Source organism: Malania oleifera, chromosome 11 (assembly GCF_029873635.1).
Source record: "Malania oleifera isolate guangnan ecotype guangnan chromosome 11, ASM2987363v1, whole genome shotgun sequence".
NCBI classification, from domain to species: domain Eukaryota; kingdom Viridiplantae; phylum Streptophyta; class Magnoliopsida; order Santalales; family Ximeniaceae; genus Malania; species Malania oleifera.
The window spans coordinates 4,532,462-4,543,208 of record NC_080427.1 but is presented as its reverse complement, the minus strand read 5'-3'; positions in this window follow the sequence as shown (position 1 = coordinate 4,543,208).

The window sequence follows — 10,747 nt, the reverse complement described above, 5'->3', positions numbered from 1 at the left end:
CCTAATGAGCTGTGCTCATTTTTTGGGCTATATCTTCAGTAACATTTTGATAATTTATGATGCCGGGATGGTTGTTCAATTCGACAGGTTCTTGCAGTTTTGATTTCATTGGGGTTAAAGATGTGAGTTCTGGTATTTTCAATATCAGTTAGGATTCTTAATCAGTTCGGGATGGATTTGTTTCAAAGGGTTTGGATGTGTATGCACCAAGTGTTCTATCATTTGTGGCAAAAGGAACTGCAAGTAAGCATGCAATGTTATAGATTTTTCAGTCTATTTTTGTGTTGTCTGTGTCATATGTGGGGTCTATAAACTCAGATTATTCGATTGTATCCCAGTTGATTCGTGAGTCCCATGTTGGATGGGGTTATGAGTTTAGTGGCAGATTGAAGTTTAATATTAAGATCTATGAGATGTCTACCATTGACTACAGTGATTTTGTTACTATTTATTTTGATTATGGTGTGGATTATTCAGCTGATTGGGCTCCAGGTGCTTGAGAAGCTCAGTTTTGCTATTTGAGGTTTTGCCGATTGCAGTTGCTACAATTATGCAATTTTAGTGTGCATTGCAATTTCAACTCAAATTTCCAATTGTAATTTCAAATTTACTGTTTAGAGCACTGTTCAGTGCACATGAATATGCAAAAGTCATTATTGCTTACCCAGGTGCATTCGGATAACCCATTGGAATTTTAAAGCTTAACTTTGTTTATTTGACTAGCAGTGTAGCTGTCATGACCCCACTATGCATTTAGTGCATAGGTCACTGTTCAATCAATTAAATATCTTGAACACCCTATTAATTATTATTAGCCATTAAGGCGGAGCTCTTCAAGCGTTGAAACTGTGGCATCTATTTATTTTATTTTTTTTTAGAATTATTATTGTATGATGGAGAAAAAATTATACCTTGAGAATAGGCACGTTGGCTACATAAATCTTGTGCATAGAAACATCAATTGTAGTCAGATTCGTATTAGATCCGGAATTTCCCAATATCGCAAGCTGGGTCCCAGTTATTCGTCTATTAATTTTCTTAGTTGGCTTCTTCAACACGAGTAAAGCGCCATTGACATGCTTGAACGTAATAAACTCTTACCCTTTACTTTTCCTATTGACCTTGCTAAGAATCGCGACGGCCTCTTCGAGGTCACCATAGGTGGAGAAGAGATTGTGAAGGCTCTTGATGGTAGTGTCCCATCCAATTCCGCAAATGAAGAGTTTGCACTAGGTAGGGTCCCAATTGGTGATGGATCGGATGACGTCGAGTACGTCTAGGTGTCAGACGGTGGCATTTCAGACGATCTTAATTAAGCCAATGCAACGACCTTCAATTATCTAATGCAGTCATGATCAAGGATTGAAAGAGAAAACCTCTCAAGAAGGTCCCACAAACGGCACCAACTGTTGCAGCCAAAAATTGAACGACCTTCACGATCCCTTATCACGACAACCTGAAAAGAGATAAATAAGCAAGGCTTAGAGGACCCGGGGTGTACTTCGGGGAATCGCTTCGATGCATAAGTCAAGGATTGGCTTGAGAGGTTTTTTATGCAACAATAAAGTAGAGTTTAGAATGAGATACCTTAGCCTCTTCTCTGAATCCCCATTTATAATCATGGAGTTTGACCCAAGGGTGATGTGCCATTTATTAGCGAATTATGGCGCAAGCGTGAATCGCTCCGGTTGTTATAACGTTGGTGTAAATTGCTCTAGTCATCATGGAGCTGGCATCAATTGCTTTGTCTGAGCAGTTGACTTAGGTGGTAATTGCCCTCATCAATGTTGGGCTCCAGTCTCCTTTGGATTTATGGTAAGTGATATATTTGGGGTATATCAGTATGTGTCATAAAAATCATGGGTCACACCATAGGATTGCAATATATAGTTTGTATGATTATAGTACGTAGCTTTTGCATTATATCTAAAAATAAATAGGAGCTTAGAAGTCCACATTTTATAGTTGGAACCATTTAATTATAGTGCATAGCTTTTACATAATCTCTAGAAATTTCATTTGACGAATAGTAGGCTAAATCATAGAAAATTGTTATCTTAAAATTAAATTTGCAACTAGGGTATTTGTTTGATTTAAATGATCCCCGAATAGAAGTTATATTTAAATTAATTCCTTAAATAAGGGAACTCGTGAAACATGAGAGAGTCAAATAGTAGCAATGATCTTTTTAATAATAATAATAATAATAATAATAAGATTTAAAAATAATGATACTACTAATAACAAATAATAATAAATAGAAATAGTAAAATAATTATAGTGAAGTAATAATAAAATAAGAATGATAAAAACAATAATAATAATAATAATAATAATAATAATAATAATATAGTAATCCCTTGGTTCTATTTGGGTGAGGCAAAAATAGGGTGTCTACAGTATTGATAATGAGCTATACTTATAACTCATCAGGTCATTGATTTAGTTTTGGGAATCGCTCTATTTTCAAATGGCATACTGCCGAAATTTCAAAAATTCTCAAAACTAAATCTTATATCTAAATTCTTTTTGTCTTTACTTTCCTACCTTAGCCTCTTCTTGCTGATGTTAAAAGGGGGAGAAGTGTTTAATGCAAAATTGGGAAAAGCTAAATACATATCAGAATTGAATTGAGCTTTATTGACAACTAAGAATTGAATGCATAATTTGTGTATGCTGGTCTCCATTTCTCATATGTCATATTCCCGTACTTCAAATTTAAATTCCGTGCATATACTTAGGGGGAGTTTGTTTGGCTTTACCCACTTTTGCAAATTGTTTTTGTCATCATCAAAAAGGATGAGAATGTTGACTCTATAAATCTGATCCCATTTTGATTATGACAAAACTAATGTTTCTCACTTGTGCACCGAGTTTCTTGAACAGGTTCATTCTTAGCATGCACTAATGGTAGGAACTCAAGGAAGTCATACGGACCTTGAAGATCATGTTTCATATATGACATCTAGAGAAGCAAAATAATGAAGACCTCTCTATTTTTGCAATTTGCATTCAATTTCACTTGGTCTATAATCTAATATGGTCTATAATAACTGCATCACATGCATGATAGGACTAAATGCTCAAGAGGCCATAGATCAACCCTTAGGTCTCTACACATCAATTGCACAAATCCCCTCAATCTTATAGATTATAATTATGCAAATATGGGAAAACCATACTTTAAAATAGGACCCATTTCTTAAGCTTAAAAGGACTTCGAGCCACCAAACCTCGTCTGTTGAAAACGCCTTGGTAGACCGAATGGGTGAAAAGTCAAAATAGTTGACTTGGCCTGAGCGACCGTACCGAAATTTAACTAAACTTTCACGGTCGACCAAACCATGAATACTGACTTTTTCACCTTCCTCGGGCACCCAAACCTTACATTCAAATATACGATAGGCGGTTGAAATGTGAAGTTTGACAAACCAAACTATGAACCAGGAGACCGAACCATGAGCATTTGGAAAATTGCATTGGTTTCAGCCAACTGAACTTAACCTTAGGCACCCGAACCCAAAACTGAACTTTTCTATCTGTATCTGTTCAAGCAACCAACCCTAAGGACTAGGCGACCGAAACTCTCAGGTTGTCTTACTTTTAACCGTAGTAATTAAGGGTAAATTGGGTTAAATTGCAATTAAACATTTTCTAATATTCCCAACAGGTCCCCAACGGTAAAAATTCAAGGGCAACTTATATATACCTCTCATTTGACTCAATTAGCCGGTCATTAGCAAAAGTGATTAGAAAAATTTCCTCTCAAATTTTTACACCTCTTTTGCTTTATACTTTACATTCCAAGCACATATTTTTAATACTCTCTTTGATACTAACTTGAAAATATCTTTTTGAAATAGAGAGTTTATCTTTCTTGTTCCCCTCACTTGCAAATCAATTGCAAGATTGAAGGGAGTTTATTATGGTTATTGTGTGCATCTTCAAATCATTCTCTTGGCAAATACTCTCACACGGGTGCGCGCGCGCACACACACACGCATAGTATTTTTGTATGTATGACTCCACTTTTCTCCTTCAATTACAATTTAACTAGCTAGATGAAAAATATTTACAATCTATATCACAATTCTTTCAAAATTTTATTACAACAAAGATTTAGAGTAGTAGGCTAAATCATAGAAAATTGTTATCTTAAAATTAAATTTGCAACTAGGGTATTTGTTTGATTTAAATGATCGCTGAATAGAAATTGTATTTAAAATGATTCATTAAATAAGGGAACTCGTGAAGCATGAGAGAGTTAGATGGTACCTATGATCTTAAAAAAAAAAATCCGTTGACCATTTGGTAAGTTGGAAGTCCCCTTTTCAATTTTATTTTTGATGAATAATAAAAATGAAAAAAAAAAAAAACTAATACCCAGGTAGTTAAAATTAAAATAATAAAGTTTATTTTCTTAATAATACAATAAATCAACTATTAATGCTTTTGAGAATTGAGAAGGTTAAAACTGAAAAATACACTTTCAAGTATTGGATACCAAACCATTAGTATAATTTAGAATTTAGATTTAGTCACTAATTTAAATTTAATTAAAAATAAATTTATAAAATTATATTTAAATTCAATATTCTACAATTTAATCTTATCTGCTGTCTTTCCTTTAGCCATTCCAACGTCGTAATCTAACTTCATTACCAAATAATTCATGAGGTTGGACCCAACATGACAAACTAAATGGATCTCCCCAAAATTCAAGGTGTCTCCCACTCACCCAACCCCACAAAATCCCATGAGGGCCCTATTAGTTAAGAGTACTTTTTTTATTAGGCATGAAAGTTAAGCATTTTTTTTTTTTTTTTGTTTCATCTTGTCCTCTTCTCGGTGGATCTCATCACTTGTCCCCCGATGATCATTTCCAACTCTATGGCTCTGCAATCAACCTCAACCGACTCTATCTATCAATCTATTCATCCATCTATGATGTAAAAATCTCAACATACAGGATTTAACTTGGTCTCGAACCTCCACCTTCCTTTCCCTTATATTACCCATTTGTCTGCAAGTGTAGTCATGAGCTGGCTACCAAGTGCTTTGAATGACAAGTTAATATGAAACATGCATGTGCTTTCTTGCAATTATGATTCAATGATTAGCTAAAGGAATCACCTTGAAACTAGCCCCCCAACTATCAGGGTAAAGGACCCTACCAAGATTTTCTGAGTTTTTTCTCAGTTTATTATTAATTTATAATAATATATTAAATAATATCTTGTTCGGAAAAATTATTCAAAGAGTGACGTTCACGTAATCTCGCTATTTGGTCCAACGAGATTTAGACAAATCTCATTGGACCAAGTACCGAAATTTAAACAAATCTTACTGGACCAAGTAGCGAGATTTGCCACGCATCGGGATGAGCATATTTTCCAAGCAAATCTCGCTGAACCATCAACAATTTGCATGGCACGTCCCTCCCCTACACTAGCCTAGGCAACAGAGTTGGGGTGCGTCGTGGAAGTGAAGGCCGGCGTCGGAGACTGTAAAGGGGTAGCCACTAGAGTTGACGACTTCAAAGCATAGGCTAGTGCAGGGACGAACGTGCCATGCAAATCTCATTAATACTAAAGCGTGGCAAATCTCGCTACTTAAATGGTCCAGTGAGATTTGTTTAAATCTCACTGGACCAAGTAACGAGATTACGTGAGCGTCATTCTGGGAATAATTTTCCCAAACAAGGTATTATTTAATATATTATTATAAATTAATAATAAATTGGGAAAAAACTGCACTTCTACCAAAAAAAATAAAGAAAATTTATGTCACCTTTTTTTTATTTGTGCCTACTTGCAATTTTTTTTTTAAAAAAAAATCTTTAGAGAAACTCATAAATTTTGTATTTGTACAGATTTAAACAAATGATGCATAATTTTATTTTATAAAAAAACAATTTAAAATTTAAAGTTTGCACAAATAAAAATTAAAGATACTAATAATATATTTATGTATAAAAGTCAATAATATTATACACATTTAGGAAAAAAAAAACTAAATAGCTTATGATAAAGTAATTGATAAAATAATTTTCGAAACAATAATAACGATTTCTCCAAAAAACAATTGCAAGTACATGAACATAAAACATAAAATAATTTTAGGATGTGAATCACAAAGTGTAAATTTCATTGTTAAGGTCGAAAAAATTTTGCGATATCCAATGAAAATTTACGACCTTCTTCCATGCATGACTTGATGAACAACCATCCTAAATTAAGATGAAGGCAAAAATTCTCTTTATTGTTTATTACAAGCATTAGAAAACCCAATCTATCATAGACTGTGACGACCACCTTAATTTCCACATTTTTTTCCATCATATAATAAAATTAATATCACAAAACTCAGCAGATCATAATCCACCTGGACCCACGGGTACCAAGGATACATCAGAAACACAATGCGGAAGCCTAAGCAGCAGGAAACATAAAATCAATATATCATAAACACAACACATCCATCACAATACCAGAGTTACTACATCCATTGTATTTAAATTTATACATCCTAAAAAAAGAAAATCTAGGGATATTTTCACAAAATCCAACTGTCCCCGCCAAAACTTACCCTTCAGAGAGGGCAGATCAACAGAACTATAATAGCAAAACTTTACCCGCTCTCCTATCAGGGGCTCTTGAAATTTTTATGAAATTCGGGTGAGACACCTCTTAGTAAGGAAAATAAACTAACACTAGTGTGTGGCAACATGAGTATTTCCGTGTTCTATATAAAATCATACATAAACATATCAGTACATGTCTGTATCATATCTGGGAAACATATATTTTCAAATCATTGCACAACATACATGATTTTCATAAATATAATTCATCTCGTATAACATAATAAGAAAACAATCCTGGTAGGTTAGCTGGCTGTTGTCATGAATTACCCCCACATGACTGGGTTGTGTGGCCCGAAGGCAGAACTTGACAATGGTTGGTCAATCACTGCTAAGTCAAGGGTACAGTTTGTAAGTCGGATGGGTCTGCCAGACCTGGTCCGTACACCAAGGGTGCTCACACACTTCTTAAAACCACATCGACCATCCAATCTCACGCCAGTCTATACAGCGGTGTTAACACAAATATCATGATAAATCATCAACACATAGCATCAGTATCATGCAAGTGCTAGCCTAAACCAAGCCAACCAGGTTCTGATATCATATATCATATACTGAAACTGTGATACATGGATATTTCATACCATTAATTATCAAATCAATCCTATCATTTTACATATATACGTATATCATGAAAATCATAGGCCTGTACGCTGGTATTTCGCATTTTACCATATTTCAGCCCGTACGCCAGCAAATCATATCCATAGCTCGGCTTGTATGCCGACAAACATATCCATAGCTCGACCCGTACACTGGCAAATCATATCCATAGCTCGGCCCATACACCGACAAATCATATACATAGCACGGCCCGTACACCGACAAATCATACACATAGCTCAGCCTGTACACCGGTAAATATATCAAAATCTCGGCCCATACGCCGATTTTCCTTTATAAAAATCCGTATCATTAACACATTCCCAGAAAACAGTTTTTCATTATAATTTCTACTCATGCCACACGAAATAGGTTTTTCATATATCTAACATACCATCATTTTCAGCAGTATTTCCCAAATATAAATCATATATAAATATATTTATTTTCCTGAAATCAAATGTTGTAACAATATACATACTTTTCATAAAATTACTAGTTTAGTTTATCCCCTTATCTTAGTCCTGAAAAGCCCTTAAAACAAATAGCCTCGCACCCGTAGGGTTCCCCGTTCAGCACCCTGAAAACAACATTTCCCAGAACTAAAGTTCAGTATTTCTATGCATAAAACGCTTTCTACAACTGTCAAATAGCCAAATATTGAATAGAAAGTCTTACCCTGGATTTGGGATGGTTTCCAACTCAGCCCCACCGACGATCTGCCCAGATAAATTTGGAGAGAATTTCGTCAGGAGCGTTGTGATGGCTTCAGATCGTCGAACCGACGAGAATCCGGCCCGAGATCGTAGAGAGAAGGTAAGAGGGGCGTAGAGGAGAGAGAAAAAGAGATGTTTGCACAAGATTTCGTCCAAAAATGAAAGTTGGCCCTATTTATACACTGGGCTTCGTTGAGGAGCCATGTCACCTCGTCGATGAGGTCAACAAGAAATTCATCGACAAACTTTCCCCTTCGTCGACGAAATTCAGAGTCACCCAAAATTTCTCTCTGTATTTTCTCATCGACGATACATACCCTCGTCAACAAGACCCTGTCTTATCCTCGTCGATGAATCCCTTTTATTCGTCGATGAGTCCTTGATTAAATTTCTCAGTTATTACTCTCAAAGTGTAATGTTGTCGATGAACGCGAAACGTTCGTCGACGAAATATGCTGCCTCCTTCTATTTCTGTTTCCATTTCTATTTTCTCTCTTTCTGTTATTATTTAAAATACCATAATTTCTCTCGGGTCACTACATAGACTCATTGAGCAAACAAGGCCCACATACCAACTAGTCCCACTTATATCAAGGAAAATGATCTTTTTCTCCTTTTTCTTTTTTCATAAAATCTTTTTAAAATTTGAATTTGTGTGCATTTGAATAAAATAAAATATAAATTTTTTTATAAAAAAATTAATGTTATATTTTATAAATAAAAACAAAATGTATTGATAATATTTATATATAAACTCCACAGTAATGTACGTATTTCAAAAACCAAGTAGCTTATGCATCCTAAATATGTTCTCTAAAAAAGTGAATTAATGGAACTTCTTTAAATTAAATAAAGAGACAAACGGTTGTGATAATTCCTAAAGAAAGGTTTGAAATATCCAAATATAGGAAAGATGTGAGATATAAGCATGCTTAAATAAAACATTTCCTAACCAAAAATAAAAAAGGAGGATTTGTGTATAATTGTATGGCTTGAGGCCTTACCCCTTTCCCCATACCCTTTCTCCCATGCATGTGTAATTAATTCTTTGCATTTTATTTGTCAATTGGAAACATTTTAGGATGTTTAAAGTTAGATATCAATAAAAATTAAAAGTAATTATGAACTAATTATTAGTTAATTAATTGTAGCATTTTATGTTAGATATAAGTAATCATATATTATCTATACTAATTTTTATATTGTCATTAATTTTTATTTACCTAAAAGAAGTATTTTAAAGACTTTTCCAAGGATGTTTTCAAAAATTAAACCTAAACACTAAAGTTGTTAAATCTTCTTAATACAAATACAATATAAAATATTTTATATTGTATTTATATTAAATTTTTATGTATGATACTATCATACACTCACCCCTCGGCCCCAATGTCATGCGCATATGATACTTAATTTTAAAAATTTGCCTTATATAAATATTAATGAATTTGCAACTTAATTCCATGGAGGTTGTCAATAGTCATTTTTTACCTCCTAAAAGAAAAGTACTTTTGAGTAAATGGAAAATGAAAGAAAATAAAAAAGAAGAAAGAGAAAACGAGCTAGTGGTGGTTGACTGGTCCCTCTAACTAGCCAATTGGCCTTCCCTCCAAATTAGCCATTGGCGTCATGTTGCAGGTGGTTGATCAACGCCTCAAAGGCCACCAACTAGTCTATCCCAAATTTTAAAATTTGAGTTTTTCCACACGATTGACAAGAGGTTTCGGACATGGCACGTGTCCCTTTGATGCCATGTGTCAACTACCGGTAATGGTAGTTGATTTTGGTAGTTATAGATGGTTAACTTTTGAATTTGATTAAATTCAAATTCAAGGGTGATTTTCCTCCACTCCACAAGAGGTCTATAAAAGGACTCTCACAGGAAGAGTCTAGGGTACGTTAAAATGAGGGCAAGGTGAGGAATTTCATGAAGAAAAGGGTCAAAAAGTGGGTGTTTTTCTTGAAAGAGGAAAGAAAGAAACTTCTCTTCTTCGGGTTGTTCAAAGGGTATCTGGGGAGATTATTCTATAGAGAGACCTTTACATGTCATACAAAGCGAAAGTACATTCTAAGGTCAATGCCTAACCTTTCCTCCAATGTAAGTTCATTCATTTTTCATGTATGACATGCATTGTTCCCTAGAAGCATGTGTTAGGAATTGCATGCATTCTACTTCATTTTATTCCTATGATGTTATGTATATCATTCTGTATTTTTTTCATTTATCTTTAAGATGGTATGATCGTGCATGAGAAAAGTGCCAAATTTAGCACAAAAAAGAAAAAATACAGTTTAGGAGGTCGACTAGCCCATGCAAGTAGTCAACCGACCTGCACAGCTTTGAAAAAGTATCTATTGATGCAACAAGTGGTTGACCGGGCCACGAAATTTTTTAGTGGACAATTGATGCCAAATCTTGAGAGTACCTTTTTGCACCTTTTTTGTACTTTTTTTTTTTTTTTCAATATTTGGCTTTATTTTGAGTTTCTACACTTGCCTAAATGTAGTTGGTCGAGTCTCCTACTAAATTTGCCAAGGGTTTGTAATTATTATCATAAAAAATCAAGTTTTCACGAAATCAAACATAATCAAAGATCATTCATGTTTCCTTCAAAGCATTCACAGGTTTTCTCAAATTTGTTTATACAAAACCTTTGAGTCATACAACCGTGATGCGACTTTTAGCTATTCTACAAGTTTGTGGTTCTCCTTCAAAAAATTCATGATATTTCCAAGTTTTTACGAAGTAAAAAATTGTTTTCAAGATGATCACCCACGAAGT